At 45.7% G+C, this 18,737-nt stretch overlaps 1 protein-coding gene across 2 annotated transcripts in view; it reads right to left on the reverse strand.

Annotated features, from left to right (window-relative positions):
• PTAR1 (protein prenyltransferase alpha subunit repeat containing 1) overlaps nt 1–18,737 on the reverse strand; it is a 523,154-nt gene that overhangs the window by 357,962 nt on the left and 146,455 nt on the right. The window lies entirely within an intron of this gene.

Consider the following 18,737-nt stretch of genomic DNA (forward strand, 5'->3'; position numbering starts at 1 on the left):
GCAGTTGCAGAAGCTTTTATTGGACTCAGTTCCCCTGTTTTCTTCTCTTGTACTGAAGCAAGTACATTTCCATACATCTCCCCAAGTGTCCACACATAAAGTTAAATATCACTACAATGGGATCCCCAAAGTCAGCTCCCCCGAAAGGTCCCTGTGAATCCAGAGGCTCAGGTATTTTGGGAAGTCCCAATGTCAATCTTTCGCCTTCCAGAATGATACTAATAAGGGCCTTTTTTCTCCAGCTGAACAATTAAAAAAGACCCCTAATGTAATATCTGGCTCTGCTACTGTGGGGGATTTAATGGCAAATGACTCCTCCTTGGTTCTCTTCACTAAGAACAAGGGCATTCTCAAAGAAATCACCGATCTGGAACGTGTTGATAACCAAACGTCACATATTTCGATCTTTGCTGCATGCAACCCTTCGGACAATGGCCTAGATGAAGCTGGCTTTCTTGACTCAAGGCTATGGTCCCAGCTATCTCCAATCCGAGTGAAACAGCTCAAGGACACTCCAGAGGTTCTTTACTTGGCTCTGGCGCTCCTGTACACCTTGGCTACTGATTCCATTACTAAGGCCTACACCAGTAATTCGATGGAGAGCGAATGGTCCTCTTAAAAATAAAAAAATAAAACATCGGCCCTTTGTAATTTCCATCTGGGTTCGCAGATGGACCTAAAGGCACTATATGATCAGCAAGAGCTGATCTTGGTGGCTGTACGAGCTAATGCTGACTTGCTATCTGTTCTAAATGACAAACTGTCATTTGTCGAATCCTTTTTAAAGGGCCCACAGGGGATCCAGCCGTTTGACTTTGTGAACCAGCCTTTATGCACTACAATAATGGGGCCACTGGGCCTACCTACACGGGCATCAGTCTATCAACAGTGTGCAGTCACTGAAGGTGAGGTAGCAGAATGTTGCTGCCTGCAGCCTCTTCCAGAAGCTGCACCCTGCTTATTTTGAAGATTCTGAAGGGATTTTGGTGGAGGTGTCAGTCCATATCTAATCAGTCGTTATGCCCAAAGTTTGAATGTTGCACGAGTGCCGATTGGCTGGGTTCCTGGATAAAGGAAGCGGGGATGTGATCTGCAATGATCCCGATGTGGTAGCTCCAACGATTGAAATCCGAGACTCCTTTGCAATTTTTGGGGCTTGTGGTGCAAGAGCTAAGAAGGTGAATAAGCCATTCTGAGTCAAACCGAGTGAGCAGAGGGTGGAGAGTGTAGAACCAGCTCTGCCCACCAAGAAACCCAAAAACAGGAAAGGCCATCATAGGAACTTGGGCAGGGGCTCGTGAAAATGTTTGCGTGACTTAACACTCCTGCGCCATCCTTTTGAGCCCCACTGCTTGAGGGCCCAGCAATCAAAGTCTCAGCAACTACCTATGGACAGAATATAGTCTGCACCGAAACCATTGTTAACATTAAATAGATTTGTAACTTCGACTATGCCTCTGAGTGAAGCTAGGGGCGATGGTGAGCATACTGAGGGCTCAAATTATGAGGCTGAGGGCGGTGGAGACGCTGGTCTGGTTAGCCTGGGTGGGGCTGACGTGGTGCAGGGCAGCTCCGTGTTTGACAATCTCCGTTAGAGGGCTCCCCCCCATGCGAGAAGTGACCTCCCTGTGTTGAACACTGTTTGAGGCCCCACAGAGCCAATCAAGAGTGTGAGAAGAATGAGGGTAGGGTGTTCAGCAGCCTGTCAATCAGTATGTGGGTGTCAGGAGTTCACAACTATGGAGGAGCGCCGTGCACATCTGAATAAGGGCCGTGTAGAGGATTTGATCCCTCCGAATGCAGCATCTTCGAACTTGGCATTACTCTTGTCATGGGAGCTGAAAGACTGTATTTAACAGACATTAAACAGGTCGGCAGGTCTGAAGCTGCTAACTATCACCTTTGCCTTTGCTATCGCACCTTGTTTCAGCAGACATTAAGCAGGTGGAGTTTTGCATTTTGGCTCTCGTTTGGTCTTGGACCAGGTTTGATCAGCTGCGACCCAATCGAGATCATGGGGTTTCTCAAGTGCTCCCTACTCTGGTAATCAACCAACGACTACCTTGTCCACCCCTGTAGATGGGCGTGACAATAATGGCTCTGATCAGGTAGCAAAGGTGTTGCAGTGTCCTCCTATTTTAACAATAACATGCTTAAGGGATGCCTCTGTCAGCAGACAAACTACATGCTATTTAATCGCAAGATGGTATGGATCGGAAATGGGTAGCAGCCTGTTTGAATGTGCGTAATCGTTAGCAATCCAAATAGAGATTTAGAAATCAAAACATTTAATTCTCTTTCATGGAATTCAAATGCCAATTTACTCTCCGCTCTGGTCTTGCCCATCTTTGCAGCAGACATTTTGTATCCAGGAATGCTGGCTGCTGGAGCCCCAGACTGGAAGGATACCATTGCTTGTTGAACCCAGCGTATAAGGGGGACAAAGGGAGACCGGCTTCTGGGCTCTTGTTTGGTATTCAGAATGACATTGGAGTAACGGCTACTCCTTATGCAACTCTGAATTCATTTGTGCAAGCAGTGGAGTTAACTTGGGATAAGGTGATGTATGTAGAAAGGTCTTCTATTTTGAAAGTTAATCTCTACTGGAATCCTAACATAATCCCTCAAGACACTGTTTGATGTAATAGAAGACCGGATCTAGAAGTGGCAAACTGGGAAAAACGAACTCGATCTTGTGTGGTGACCTCAATTCGTTTTGCCTGGAGTATGCTGGTTTGAGTACGTCTGGCCACAGTTTGATGGCAAGGAAGCGTAGAAGTGTTTGAACAGAGTTTATAAATATCTGGGAAATTAATATGGTGAATGGTAGGGCGATGGGGGCATTCCTCCTAATCAGACATGGCATTGAGGCAATTTAAGTAGCATCCTCGATTACTTTTGCCTCTGGTGAATCTTGCAGAAAGTCAACTCCCTGACGATTAAGAAAATTGAACTTAGTGATCACTACCCGTTATTCTTGAGTTGGAAGGTTGTCAAGTTGGAAGATAGACATATCTATGATCAGGCGTTAGAAGCAACCTCAGTTAAAAATAGGGTGAACATGTAGAAGCTCTATGCAGCACTCCTCCACCTTTTCCACCAGACAAACTTGAGACGCACACCCTGGATCAAAGATATGCAATTATGCCTTGCCCTAAACACGGAACAAAAATACTAAGGAGCCATGTCTATGACCCTGTATTTCAGTCAAAGAAAAGTGACTTGAGGCGCGCTTTAGGCCTCTGCTCACTTTCGGATGCTGAACACAGGGCCCTGAAGCTTAATTATAGACAATGGCTCCGACTTCATAAATACAACATCTTGTTGAACAACGCATCTAAAATGCTGCAGCAGGTTCATTCTAAGGATGTCTCCTCGTTTCAGCGAATGATTAACAATCTTGCGCCTTTACCTTCCTGTGCCCCGATTAATCCTATTAGGGAACAAGGCTGGATTGAACATTTCACTAAAGTGTATTAGCGGGAACCTGGGGAGAAGAATCGCTTTTTGGATCCTCCATCGGGTTTGTGGCGCTTTGACTGCTCAGAGGAGCTCATTGCCTCAATCATTCGAAGAATTCCCGAGCGCCAGGGCCTGATGATCTGTCCAATGCGGTATTAAAACTTGACCATTATCTGCGAGCGTCCATTCTGTGCACAATCTTTAGTCAAATTACTTCGCCAAACAGTATGCCAAAATCATGGGCACGCTCCATCACTGTCCCGATTTACAAAAAGGGATAATGATTGCTCTTGTCCAACTATAGACCTATAGCGCTTTTAGATGTCCCTGCAAAAATGTATGCTAGCATAGTTGAGGCAGCCGACTAATTGGGCATTTGGTGCGGGTAGATTAATTCCACTGCAGACGGGCTTCATGAAGGGGACAGGTACCAACACCAATATCTTCATTCTGGGCCTGCTGAAAAAGGAAGCCATGGTGAGATTGAAACCGTTATATATGGAGTTTATCAACTTCTCTATGGCATTTGATATTTTAGATAGAGCATGCCTATGGTCTAAACTCAGACAGTGGGGGTGTCCACAACACCTGATTGGGATACTTGAAGCCTTACATTCCAATACTTCTATTAGAGTGCGTCTTAACGCCCAGGGAAAACTCTCTTCATCTATTGCTACTATGCATGGTCTCAAGCAGCCCTGTGTCCTGGCCCTGTTACTTTTTCGCCTCTTTCTCATTCGCAGCTTCTCCCCAAGTTTGGCTAGTCTCAGTTTGGACTACTTGTTGTATGCAGATGTCCTAGTCTTGTTTGATTACACCCAGATGGGGCCAGAGCACAAGCTGGATGCTTTGGCAGCTTATGAAGAAATAAAATCACTTTAGCATTAACACTAAACTATCTCAGATACTTTCATTCAGACCAGGGATGAAATTTAAGTATAAGACCTTTCTTGGAATGTGAGCGGTCTGTCCCTGGAAAGAGTGTCGAATTTGTGGTATCTGGGCTGCAGATTGATTCAGTTACAGAACACAATGGAGTCTCAAACGTACTATCGCTCCAAAATGCTAATGCTTGCAACCCAAGCTTGTGCTGTGAAAGGTACATTTGGCCATTTCTCCCCAAGTCCAGTGCTCATGTTTCGCAAGATGAAGGTTATGCCAACTATAACTTATGGGGGTGAGAACCTGGGTCTCCATATATCCCTGGATTGTTATGCATTGGGGGGCTTTTCTGAGGAACGTTCTCCAATTGCCTAACAGACTTCCAGCAGCAGTTATCCGCTACGAGTTGGGTCTATACGCCATTCAATTCTATCTCAATTGGAAGAATCTTCCCTTATTGAGGAGTATTGTCTGTGCAAAGGTGGGCTTGATATGGTGGTTATTAAAGCAGCTGCTTCATATGAAATCTTGGAAGGCCCTAGATACCTGGCAGACTGAGTGTTACAGTATCTATGAGAGGTAGGATATGTCCAGGGACATAGCTATGTACCGTGCAACTGTTCTGAAAAGGAAACTAAAGCAATGGGACTGGATAGACAATTGTCAGAGTTAGAACATCCCATCTATATGCTGATCTGCCGATTGAGGTCAGAGCAGTGGGAACCTGTCCAGAATATCCTAGTAGAGCCTGGCGATTTAGGGTGATGAGGCTGCGCCTAAACCTGCTCCAGACGAACGAAATTATGGGTGCTAGAAATAAAATACCCAGGCCCCTGAGATTGTGCCGACTTTGCTCTTCACCAGGTGAGGTGGAAACTTTGCGACACATCTTATTGTACTGCAAGGCTTTGTAGGGGAGGCATATGTTTTACTTTTTCAAAATTATACCCAGGTCCTGATTGAAAGTGTGGCAACTTATTATGAATTCATATGCAATATGTAATAACTGGATGACTGCCGCAACTCACTTTTTAAAAAAAGGCTTAGTACCAATAACATGAAATTATGATATTCATTTTTATATGTTCATGTTTCTTTAATCTTTTATTCTGAATTGCAACTTTGAACTGTCTTTTTGTATTTTCTCTCTTTTGTATGTTTAAGGCTATTTTGTTAACCAAATAATACAAAATAAATTAAAAAAACACTAGAATCAGCACTCAGCAACAAAAGGAGCGACACAAGGAATCATGGTAAGTGTTACCACAAGTCCAACAGTACCTTAGGAGTGATGAAGAGGATGAAGCCGGACGCCTTCACGATGCAGTAGCTGCAAACCCGGTCACCTGTTCCTTTGTCATGGTGACTGAAGGGGCACTCTTGAAAGGATTTTGCAGCAGCAGTCGAGAGAGGGGACCCTCAGCAAAGGATTATTTGTGCTCCAACGCAGATTGGTGGTTTTGGCACCTTTTCACAAACACCAATGCAGATCGGTTTCCACCTGGTCAATTCTCCTTGATATCTCAGTCCTGCACACCGGTGAGGAGACTTTGAAGAGTGGATTCTTGTCTCTGGAGGTCCGGAAGGAGTACACCAAGGTTTCAGGAGGATTCATGGCAAGATGTTGGACACCAAAGTGGTCACAGGTCCCAGGGTATTTGAGGATTGCAGCCCTGGAAGGTTGCAGCACGTGGAGGGATGGCTCAAATGGGAGGTCGTTTTAGGACTGATCATGCCCACTAGTCCAAGGGAGAAAGTTGTCCAATTCGCAGCTTCCCTGAATATTTGAAAACGGGGTCAGGACAGCAGCAGTCACTGGTGGGTGCTGCAGGCCTCTCAGGCAGTCTTCTTCAGATCTTCTGGTCCAGTGGTACACTGTCTGTGCACCAGGAATCCAGCCTTGTATCCAGGAACCCAGCCAATCAGCACTCATGCAACATTCAAACTCTCACAGGTGGAGGAGATTTGGAATAAAAATGAAAAATCTAACAAAGAAGCATTTGCAACAACTAGAAGAGGTTTAAAGCATAAGGATTGTCGAATGTGCAAAAAGTTAATGTTTGCAGCTCATGTGAAATGTAGATCTGTGGCCCGCTAGGTACTGATCTATGGTGTGTAGCCAAAAACAGTGGTATTGCAGTGGTTTGGATATGCTTTCTTTTCTTCCCACTTACTCTCTTCTACCTTCCTGCAACCCGCATACCTTTTTTATCTGGAAGGGTCTGTGCCAGGTAATGTGGGAAATTTCACAGAGGGCTTCACAACTTTTAGCTGGTCTTCTATGGAAGCAAGCGATTGTTGTTTTCCACTCGTCTGGACATTCTCGCTCCCCTCCGCTTTCTCCCTGGGAACGAAGAAGTCCCTTCGCTCAGTTCCACGTTTCAGCGCGGTCTTCGTAACTGCTTCGTGAGCAAAGGTGTTGAGCCGCTCTTTTTCCCATGGTCTGTGCTGCCGTTCGCAGGCTCTTGGCCCACTATGTTCGTGGCATGGTCGCACCTACAGGTAGGTGTCGGCATGCTTCGCCGTTCCTTCTCCACTCTGGCCCAACTGCAGGTCTGCACGGCGTCCTTAGCCGACGCTTGCTTCCTTCCACACCACTGCTGGCTCTGCGTTGATCTGCCCTTTGTTGGCATCGCTACATCAGAGCATTGCCTCTGCGTGTGTGCTCTCCTCCTCCATTCCAGCGTCACCATTTCTTTATTCTCATAGCTGAAAAGAGAGGGGGCAGACCGTTCGTCACAGGATGTTAAACGCATAGAAAGTTGCACGTTCTTTGAAGTAAAACACATAGTGGTTTCATCCACATCAGCTATTCCCATGTAAGCAGATATCATTCTTGGAAGGGCGTTCCACACAGGAATGGGAGGTCGCCTACAGGGGAGTCACTCCCAGTGAGGTTCCACTTTCTCAAACCGCTAGGGAAGGTTTTGCTTAGTGGGCTAACCTCCCTTGCCTCAAAGGAGGTGGCTACCCCTAGGGAAAAAGGGACAAAGTATCCAGATTCTTCACACACTACATAAGAGTTCCTCCTTGCAGGGAACCCATAATGAGATTCTTGTTGCGCTCTATGGACTCTGCTGACGGTTAGAGTCTCAACCTTTTCCTGCTCCTAGTTTGCTTTTTGCAGATGATTTGGCTCAATATAGTTTTCTCTGGCCCGTTTCTGGGTTTTTTGGCCCCATATCTGTGCTTCCAAACCAGAATTTCGACTGTTTTTCATGACACAGGATTGAAGTTTGGACTCTGTTCTCTTCTGGGACAGTGTATTGTTGCATTTTAATATTGGACTGTTTGACCATCTCCGGAACCTGCCTTTGGAGCGCTTCTCATTTTGCACGTCCTCTCCTTGCTGTTAGGTTCAGTTTCCTCTCCTTCCTTTCTTTCTTTCTTGGAGCAGCAGGGGTCCAGATCAAATGTGGAAGCAGGGATAGTATACTCACCGGTGTTTTTAAGTGAAGAGTAACATTTTAAAAGGGCGCAAAAAAATAAATCTACATTTCTAGTATTTTCTTTTTGTGGGACATGAACATATCTTTGCAACTCTAAAACATAGCTTTTTTGTAATCCATACTTCATTGCACCTAGTAATTCATTCAAATGAACAGATGCATCTTTACCTTGGTGTTCCCCTTCAGATGGACAGTAATAGGAAAGCTCCTTCCTGATCCAAACATCTCGTGGAGCTGCGGCAGGAAGTAGGAGGAAGGTTCCCATTTGCTTCTTTAGATTTAGTTTGGCACACTTAGTGGGCTGCTCATCTGTAGGGCTGAGTAACAGGAACACTTGACTGATAGTATATAATTTTGACTGGCAATACCTTTTGTGTTTGCATTATTTTATGCTTGTTTTTTTCAGTCACCTTGTGCCTTTTCTTTTACCTCTGGGAGAGAATTCCTGGTCCTACCCCAGTAACTTCACTTGTACACAGAAGAGAGATTCCAAGGGGGTTGGGAAGATGGAAGGTTTGGCCGTTTAGGCCACGTTCAGTTCTGATAAGTGCAGCCACAGAGAAGCATTTTTGACAGGTTTATCAACGTTCGAAAAGGGGGATTTTAAGACTAATTTATGATTTGCATTTCCTGTGTGCAAATCATATTTGAATACGGAGGAACATTGAGTATTGTGTCCAAGAAAACAAAACATGATAATCTATAGCTTTCTTTATTGATTAATTGTAGTTAAAACAATTAAGAGTTTCGTATGATTTGTGAGGTACCTTGTGCAAATAACCATCTTAGAACTTGAATACCCAATCATTGTCTTGCTTTTAATGAGCTGATGTGGGACAGTAAAGATGTCGAGCTATTGAACATTATTTGTATTACAAAAATGCAGTTCTAGAAAAAATGCAACTAGATTTCAAAGTGTAGATATGTGCTGACATCCTGCATAACAATTCTAGAATATTTGGGGCCCTTAGGGCATATTGATAGTAGAATAGAAATGAGGTTTGACAACTTTTCGGATGGTGCAGTGTTTGCAACTCTACGCGTAGCAACGTATTAAACAATGAGTTATACTCTAGATATTCTAGGAGTATTGGTGCACAATAGGAAATGCTGCTATCCGGGTCACTTCAGAAACCACAGAGTTGAAAAAAGTGGCAACAGGGTGTCAATTGCATTATCTAGGTCAGTTGAGTGTCAGGTTTGTGAACTGTGCGATATCCATGGCAAGCAGTTGTTGGAGAACATTCTGAATCGGTCTAATGATGGTGAGGTGTTTTAGCATTACATTTTTGATGTACATCATTATAATGCTAAGGATGTTGGATAAGATGTATTAACTTGTTTTTGCAAAAGGGGTGTGTTTTGACTGATGCAAGTACAGTGAGATATAATTGAAAGCAGTTTAAAGTTTGTGTGGAGGTGGGGTAGGGTATGGACAAATTCAATGAGGGACGAAAGAAAATCATAAAATCTGACAATTAAATTACTGCACTGGATACCTAGATATAAAGCTTGGATCAGATCTGTTAATGCTCACACAGTGAAGTGAGTGAAATGCTTCAGCAAGTTTTTAATCACAGCACATTGAAATGTGAGAGGGTTACTGGCGAGTTGACAAGCTATTCTTAAGCGTCCACAAAGTGTGGCAAAGAACAGGAAGATGAAAAAAAAATCATTAAAGTTATACTTGATGTGACTTTGTCAGAAGCTTGAAGGTTTAAGAAAGGAGTTTCATAAAATGCTAATTTGAATGGAAGATATTGCTCAAAGTGAAAGAGAAAGGAAGATAGTGGACAAAGAAAGCCCTTGATACTGTATGCACACCCAGAGAAAATCTGATAGAATTTGATTGTGGATTCTTGTATTAGCTTGTGACAGGCCATTGTAATGATAGGTTCTGTCTTTCATTGGACCAAGGATTTTGGTAGATTTTTATTTGGACAGAAAAGTGTTAGTTGGGTGGCTAAAGGACTTCATAAGAACAGGTTTGGAAATGTTACATTGGCCATCTTACTTGAACTTCGTTTGGAAGTTTTTAATAGAAGAGTGATCTTCGGATTCCTGGGTTTTGGGATTGCTCCACAGTGGTCATAACACCTCAGACGCCCCCGCCCCCCACAAATCACCTTTGTGTTGGACTGTCCACAATACTATTTCCATAGCTATTCCTCTGTGGTTTAGTAATTGTCACCTAGGCATTTATCCGGCCCAATCCTGAGATCAAACACTGATAAAGGCTTGGTTGAGCTCTACCTTTGTGCCTCACTTGGATCTTTGCTCAGCAACACCACAGTAGTAATTATGGTGCATTAATTGGGGGGCGTGGCTACGAGGGCCATGTAGGAGGACGCGATCTGGAGGAGCTCCCGAGATCCTGAAATGATCCTGGCGAAATAGTGCATAACAACGTGCCTATGACTGCTGAAAACACACATGCCGGTGTGTGAACGGTCTGACTGCGCTTGGTGAACTTTTGGAAGGCGTGGGAGGAACGGTGGTGGAGTTTTGTGCGAAAAAGATAAGGAGCACCGGAGACGAAAGACGAAACACAATGGCCGATCAACGACCGGAACAAAGGAAGGAGTAGGCCGCACGGTGGTCGGGCGATAGAAGCGTACTGTGTTTGCGCATTTGTAACTTGTGCAGAACGGAGGTACTCTGGGTCATGTCTAATAGAACAGTGAGACCGAAGGCGAAGCAGCCCACCTTGGACGACTTCGCCAAGACGTCCCCTGGTCTGGAAAATTCCAAGAGTAAGGATAAGTCGCCTACAGGCAGCATGCCTGCGACGGGCACTAACCAAGAGGTCCTGGCTGCGATTGTGGACTTGAAGGCGACCTGGGAAGCTAAGCTTGAACTGGCCGTAACTGAGCTGAAAACGGCATTGGACCTTAAGGTCGGTGAGGTGCAGGAGGAGGTGAATTTACTCCGGCAGGACGTCAGGTCCTTGGCGGAGCGCACTGAGGCCCTCGAGAAAGAGGTGAGCCCAAACACTGCGGATTGTGGCTCCCATAAGGCCAAATTGCATGCCCTGGTGCAGAGAGTGGGCAACTTGGAGAGCAGGGCGGAGGAGGCAGAAGGACACGCCCGACGGAACATTTGCATCGTGGGCCTACCAGAAGGATCAGAGGGCCACGATCCTACGGAGTTCATCGAATCTATGCTGTTGCAGGAGATACCCGGAGGAGCCTTATCTAAAGGATTCGCGGTGGAACGTGCGCATAGAGCTCTAACAAGGAGGCCGCTGCCGGGAAACCCGCCTAGGCCAGTAATTGCCAAAATCCTTAATTACCGGGACCAAGAGAGGATACTAGAACACTTCCGCAAGGGAGGAACGATTACACGAGGAGCGGCAAACATAACGGCCTACCCGGACTATAACCTGACCGTGCAGCGTAGCCGCATGAACTTTGGGACGGTAAAGCGGAGATTGAGAGAGGCGGGCCATAAATACATGTTGCTATATCCAGCGAAATTGAAAGTTTTTCATAAACACAAAACTTTGCTTTTTGAGACTCAGGAGGACGCCATGGGATGGCTCGACGCGCAGGGATGTCCCCAGGAGCCTGACGTTCGGACGGGAAGAGGAGATGGAGGAGATAAGTAGTGCACGAGGAGGGTGCTACAAGATGGCGCGGAATAGATCTCTGGGACTTGATTATAGTCATTTGCGCGGCCTCAGGCAAAGAAGGTCAGACTGTTGCACAAGATATTATGAGCACTGTGACTATTGCTGTATTTAGGGGAGCCTTGCAGAGCGGATCTCTTTACCCCACTTAGTAACTTTAGTTAAGTGGCCATTAGGGCGACTTCACCCTACTGAGCTCTGGGCATTGTTTGGTGCTTGCAGGGCTAGATGTGGGAGTGCCTGAGTTCCGAGGATGGAGTTGGGCAGCAGTTGGGGTGTGTGGTGTTGGGGAAGGGATGGGTAGAGGGTGGGGAGGGAAGTGGGGAGTTTGGGGTGTGTCTAGTTATGGGGAGTTCGAGTTTGTACAAGAGGCTACAAGAAAAAGCCAGAGGGCTGTATCTGTATCGCGTGGGCAGGTGGGATTTGTTGCACCGAAGGGGGGAGGATACTTATGAGCTATGGGGGATCTTAAGATCGTAACGTGGAATGTCAGGGGACTCAATAGTTACCTAAAGAGGAACAAGGTCATGATGTATTTGAAAAGACAGAAGATTGATATTGCACTGTTGCAAGAGACACATCTGACTCGGCAAAAGTTGGAACTGGTGGGGAAGAAGTGGAGAGGTACTGTAGTGGGCTCTCTGTATTCTGCCTACGCTAGGGGAGTGTTGGTCTGGGTGGCACCGCACGTTCCGCTCCAACTTACACAAGAGGTGGTGGATACGGAGGGGAGGATGGTCATATTGAAGGCACTGGTGGAGAATAGGGAGGTGTGCATTGTAAATACGTATGCCCCCAATCAAAATACGGCAGCATATTTTAGGTACCAACCTGGGTGCGTGTGCGGGTGGGGCGGATATTTGGGGAGGGGATTTTAATTGCGTGCTGAACCCCAGGGTAGACAGATCTGATAAGATTGATAGGCCCATCCCAGCGGCCAGGGCATTGCAGACACTGCTCGACGACTTCGGGCTGGCAGATGTTTGGAGGCTGAAACATCCTAATGAGGAACAGTACTCGCATTACTCAGCCCCGCAACAACTGCATACGAGACGATTATTTTTTTGCCACGCCAGATGTGGTGATAGAGACCACCCAAATAGACTACAAAGCGAGGGTCCTGTCGGACCACTCGCCTCTGGTCCTGGGTTGGCAGTACTGCCGCCCCAGAGCGCGGATACCGACATGACGCCTCCAGGCTGAGGCGCTCAAGGATCCGGTCTTTAGAGAGGATATCAGGGATGAGATCACACATTATTTCGAGGAGAACGCTGGCAGTGTGGATTGGGCGGGCACGCTGTGGGAAGCCTTTAAGGTGGTATTACGGGGTACTGCCATTGCTAAATCAAAGGGCCTGCAGGGTGGGGTCCTAATGGAGTTAGGGGAAGCCGAGGATGAACTGGAACGGGAACTCAATAGGGGAGGGGGGATGCGGAGCTAGTACTCAAACTACAGCAGCGGTGTGCGGAACTTTGGGAAAGGCTCTGCAACCTTAACTATACGAAGTATGTTGAGAGACAGCATGCAGGGGGGGGGATAAAATGGGCCGTCTCTTGACGTGGTTATACAAGAGCGAAACCCCTAGGCCCCCGATTAGGACGATAACCAGAGAGGATGGAGAGGTAGCGGACACCCAAGAAGGAGTCAATGAGGCATTCTTAGACTATTACAGGGCACTATATGAGGACAAAGGGGGGCAACCGAGAGGAGATAAGAGCAACTTTAAGAGATATGGGATTACCTAAGATTAGTGCCGAAGAAAGGGAGGAGCTGGATGCACCGATAACTTTAGAGGAATTGGAGGAGGTGGTGAAGCAGCTGCCCACCAGTAAGACCCCGGGTGCGGACGGACTCCCTAGCAAATTTTATAAAGCATATAGAGAGGAGGTATTCCCCCTCCCCCACCCCCCATGCTAGAAATGCTCAATGAATCGTTTGAGGTGGGCCGGCTGCCGGAATCGCTTAGAGAAGCGATAATAATTCTGCTCCCTAAACCCAACAAACCAGGGCATAGCTGCGGCTCCTATAGGCCCTTGTCAATGTTGAACCAGGACGGCAAGATATTGACGGCGGTCCTGGCCAATAGGTTGCGTTGAGTTATTAGTAAATTGATACATCCGGACCAGACAGGTTATGTCCCCAACAGAAATATAACCCACAACCATAGGCGACTCCACCGGGTGATTGAAGGGGGGAGCAAGAGCGAGGGTAAAATGGCGGTTGTGTCCCTAGATGCAGTAAAAGCTTTCGACTCATTCAGGTGGTCGTGGTTGCTGGAGGCCCTGAAGGAATACGGGATGGGGCCTGGCTATGTTAGGTGGGCGAAGTTGCTGTACAGTGAGCCGCTGGCTAGGGTACGTACAGGAGCGGTGATATCCGAGAGGTGGCAACTTAGCAGAGGCACCAGACAAGGGTGACCCTGGTCCCCGATGTTATATATTCTGGCCCTGGAGCCCCTGGCAGTGTACCTTCGACAACAATATGACATGATAGGCATTGAGGTAGGGGGAGAGAAACACCCAATATCCCTGTATGCTGACCATTTGCTATTATATCTGAAATATCCAGAGGAAAATCTTCAATATATTCTGGAGGTAATGGAAAGGTATGCAGAACTGCCTGGCATAGCGGTGAACCCCCAAAAATCGAGCATGTTCCCATTGGGTAGCTACAAAGGAACCCCTCCGGAGCGTAGAGTATGTCGAATGATGGAGGACCCGTACCCGTGTTCCCCGCAGGTGCCGCTGGTGGCCTTGGCAGGGGAAGGCAAACAACTAAGGATGATAATCAGGACCTAGTGGGAGTCGTCGGGCTGGTTACATTGGGGGATGTCTGGCAGGAGGGGGCCATTAAGGATTTTGAAGGACTAGGGGAAGAGGCGGGCTTGCATAGGGGCCAGTATGTCACGTATCTAAGGCTGGTGCAGAATATTCGTAAAATCTGGCCTGAGACTGTATTGGCGGAGGAGCCAGACGCCACTATGGGGACAATATATGACATATCAGAAGGAGGGCATGAGATCTCAGATTGTATGAGATGGTGATGACCCGGGTAGGGAAGGAATTGACGCATTTGAGGCTGGATTGGGAAACAGAGGTGGGAGCACAGATGGAAGATGGGATGTGGGAGCGTGCTATGGGATACCACAAGAAGGTGTCCAGAAATGCAAGATTACAACAAATACAGTTGTACATAACGCACAGAGCTTACATGACCCCGATGAGAATATCGAAGTTTGTAAATGCGGGATAACAAGCGTGCCCAAAATGTGATAAGGAAGATGCTGATATGACACAAATGTTTTGGTCTTGCCCAGTGATTTGAGAGTTTCTGGGGAGAAGTGGCGCAAAAACTAGCGGACAAAGGGGTCACGCTCACTATAGATACGGCCTGGGCCTGCCTGTTGGGAGGGTTTCCCAGACCACGGAAACTTAAACATGTTGGGAAATTGAAGGATTTGGCATATGTGCTCACAAAACGAAGGATTGCCATGGGCTGGAAGCAGTGCCATAAGCCACGGGTGGAGGTATGGTGGCGGGATTTACAAAAATGGGCGGAGGCTGAAACGGTGGTATGGCAGGAGGCATGTAGCAAGTGTGGGGAAGAAGAAGTGAGTACCCTGCTAGCATGGAGAGTATTAATAGCAGGACTGTTTGGAACAATAACGGATTCTGCAGTCTCAGAAGAAGGTGATACCCTGCCACACGCAGCAGATACGGAATGAGAAGGATAAACAAGCTCTTGAGGGGGAGGGATTGGGGAGCAGTGGTCTTGAACTAGTTGATGTTCACGTGTTTTGTTGCAAATAACGCTGCCAGTTTGGTTTGTACTGTTTATTTGTTTTAAAAATAATAAAAACCGTTTAAAAAAAAAAAAGAAAATTATTGGGAATTAAGTTGGAAAGAAAAACACTGTACTGAACTTAACGTACAAGAAGAGTTGATGATTTCAAAAACAGGTGGAATTCAGGTGGCAATTTGATGAAATAAAGCTAGAGAACTATCATGGGACAGATTATGTTCTTAGAAATAGGTCTGGTATTCTTTTTTCAGCAAAATAGCAAACTGCCATTTGGATATTATTTCTTATTTATGTTTTAACTTACAGGAATATTAGAATATCCACCCCTGAAGTGTGACTAAAAATGTAAAGAGAATATTGTTATTCAAAAATATTCCAGATGTAATTACATGTTTCTGAATTGAACACTATAATTTTGGGAAATCATCATTTATATTAAGAAAAATTATATATTATATATATATTATATATATATATATCATATTACAATCCGATGCTCAAGTTAGTCCTACATAGACTTTTGAGCAATTTAGGAAATTACTTATTTTCTCAACCTTGTTAATGTTTAGATAATTTTGAATCAACAACTCAATTGATTGCTTGCATTATTTTCAAATTATATATATATATATAGGATTTATTCCATGGGAGAGTGCGGTAGAGATCACATGGGTGTTATGTGCGACTTTGATATCCTCTTTTAATTATTGCTATGTAATGCCCAGTTAATTACCCCATCACCATGGATTGATATCAGCATTTATCAGCCATCAAGCAATCAACTGCCCAAGCATACACCCCTTTGCCAAGGATTGCGATTAACTGGCCAGGAACTTGTTCCATGGAACCCTCCTAATAATCTTGTTCCAGTCCAATGCAGTTGAGTATGAAGAACAAACACAGTGTTGCATGCACTGGAAATTAAGAAGATCCAGTCACAGGAGAAAAGCGCAGCATTTATATGCACTTTGGCTTCCACATTTCCATTCCGTTGCGTTGCTAGGGCAAGTGGTGGATCAGAGTGCAGCAGCACTGAAGCTCTACCTTCTGCTGGTTCCTTTGGACAGCCGGCCTGCTTGCTCCCACAGGAACAAACAGCGGGAGCAAGGAGCCGGCACGGGGACAGTCATGGCAGGTGGGGGAGTCTCCTTCGATTCCTAGAGCACCGTTGCTGGGCCATACCATAACAAAAATGAGGGTCAGACATCTCCTTAATTATCCATCAGCATCAATTCTAAAAGAAAGCAGCCCATTAAAAAATTAATTACAACAGGAAAATATGGGCAAGATATGAAACCGAAATTCCAATTATATAATCTAAGTAATTTAGCAATTAATTTTTAATTTGTCAAATGCGGTTGTTACCTGGGTTGTTCTTTTTTTATATGTAAAGAGAAACTACCTTAACCTTCTCAAAGCCAATCTGGCTACCACTTTGTAAACCAGCTAATGAGTGGCTTAGGGATAGGTGCCAACAGCACTGGGGGAAAACCCTGGGGTGGGGAGAAATTGATGTGGCTGCAAGGTACAGAGGCTCCATACTTCAGAGTAAAGCTTGAGACATCCTGGAAGTTTGATCTAAGAGCTAAAGCAGAAGCAGAGTACTAGAAGGAAAGTAGCAGCAGCTGATGGAAAAAGCAAATGCCAAAAAGAGGTGTAAACCTATAGCAACTACTTTGCTGCAATGATCAAAAGGTCGATAGGAAAACGATCGTTAGTACGCTATAGGAAATATGGATCTATCTGTAGAAGAATGTGGTGAAGAATGTGCTCTGACCTTTGAAACCAAAAAGCATTTTTTAAACTTCTAAAATCAAACTATCCGCTCTCACATTTTTCTACCCTATCTACCCTGCCTTGCCCTATCACTTGAATGCTACCCTGATGCGAGACTAGCCCTGCTACCTGAACGTTATCTTGATGCGAGACTAGTCCTGTTTGGCCCTGTTACTCGAATGTCGCATCTAGCACACCCACACCTACCACTCTGATGTGGAATTAACCTTAATTTGCTGTATCGCCTGAATATCGCATCTAGCATACACGCCCACTGCCAGCCTCCAGCGGCCTTTCTAGATACCCATCCTCCACCTCAGCCCTCCTCAAACTGTACAATGCGCCTTAGCAAGAATCAAACGGCCACCTTACCATACTTCCTCATACCCTTATTACACCTCATCATCTCTACTGTTACTTTAACCATGTTTCCAGCAGAAAATGCACCCTGTTCGACCTCAGAAAGAAACATCAGGCTTCGAGTGAGATTACCCCGCCTCTTCGAGCCCAGTCACCAGAACAAGTTCATAAAATCTACCTTAAGACACCCTAAAGAATGCCCCAACTTAACTACACACTGCAATAGCTCCACCCAACCCAAACTCATCTCGATAACAATCCAGGACACACCCAACACAACTACTATATCAGGAGCGTTAATCAACGCTAGATCACTAGTAGCCCACACCACAGAAATAGACACCCTATCCACTAACAACCTCGACCTCCTGGCGATTACCGAATCCTGGCTGCATGAAGCAGCAGGCCCAGCACTCTCAACAACCATCCCTGAAAACTACCAAATAATCAGAATGGACAGACCCATTAACAGAGGCGGCGGACTGGCCATCATAGCCAAGACTGATCTTGAGCTAAGACTATCGACCCAAACATCTCTCAAATCCTGCGAACTCCTCACAGCCAAATTTCCCATCTCTAACTGTCGTACCTTAATCAACCTGATTTATAGGCCACCCGGCCCCATTGGCTCTTTTGAGGCAGATTTATCCAGCCTCTTAGCTAACAACACAAAGGAAACCTCTCAAATACTATTACTAGGCGATCTGAATCTTGGTCTCAATGATCGTGATGACAAACCAGCGCAAGCCATAGCCAACATGCTTGCTGAACACGGCCTAATCCAAAAAGTGCTCACCCCCACCCACAACAAAGATAGGACCTTGGACTGGATCGCCACACTGAACTGCGATACCACCATCTCCAAAACCACTCCTCAACACTGGACAGACCACCACCTCATCGACTTCACTCTCACACTCCATAAAGAAGCCAGTGGAAACAAATCATGGCACCACCACTGCCCACTAGAGCAAAAATAAAACAACTCCTGACAACCTCCTGCCGCCAAACCTTAACGCTCTCCCCGACAACCTACACCCAGAGTGCCTAGTAGAAAGTTACAACAATGCTATAAAGACAGGACTAGACACTATTGCCCCCTAAAACTGCAAAAGAGTAAACAAGCCCCCCTCAACGCATGGTTCACCCCCCATCTGAAAGAACTAAGAATGCAAAAAAGGAAACTAGAAACTCAATGGCGCAATACCCCCACAGAAGAGAAGAAATTACAGCTTAAACAATTTGCAAATAACTACAAAAAAGAAATCCTACTCACCAAAATGAACCTCTTCAATGAAAGAATCAAAAACTCCAGCTCCAATACCAGGGAACTATTTGCAATCCTAAGAGAACTGGAATCCCCTATACCCCCACCAGAT

Source organism: Ambystoma mexicanum, chromosome 6p (assembly GCF_040938575.1).
Source record: "Ambystoma mexicanum isolate Mex_15411 chromosome 6p, UKY_AmexF1_1, whole genome shotgun sequence".
Classification (NCBI taxonomy): domain Eukaryota; kingdom Metazoa; phylum Chordata; class Amphibia; order Caudata; family Ambystomatidae; genus Ambystoma; species Ambystoma mexicanum.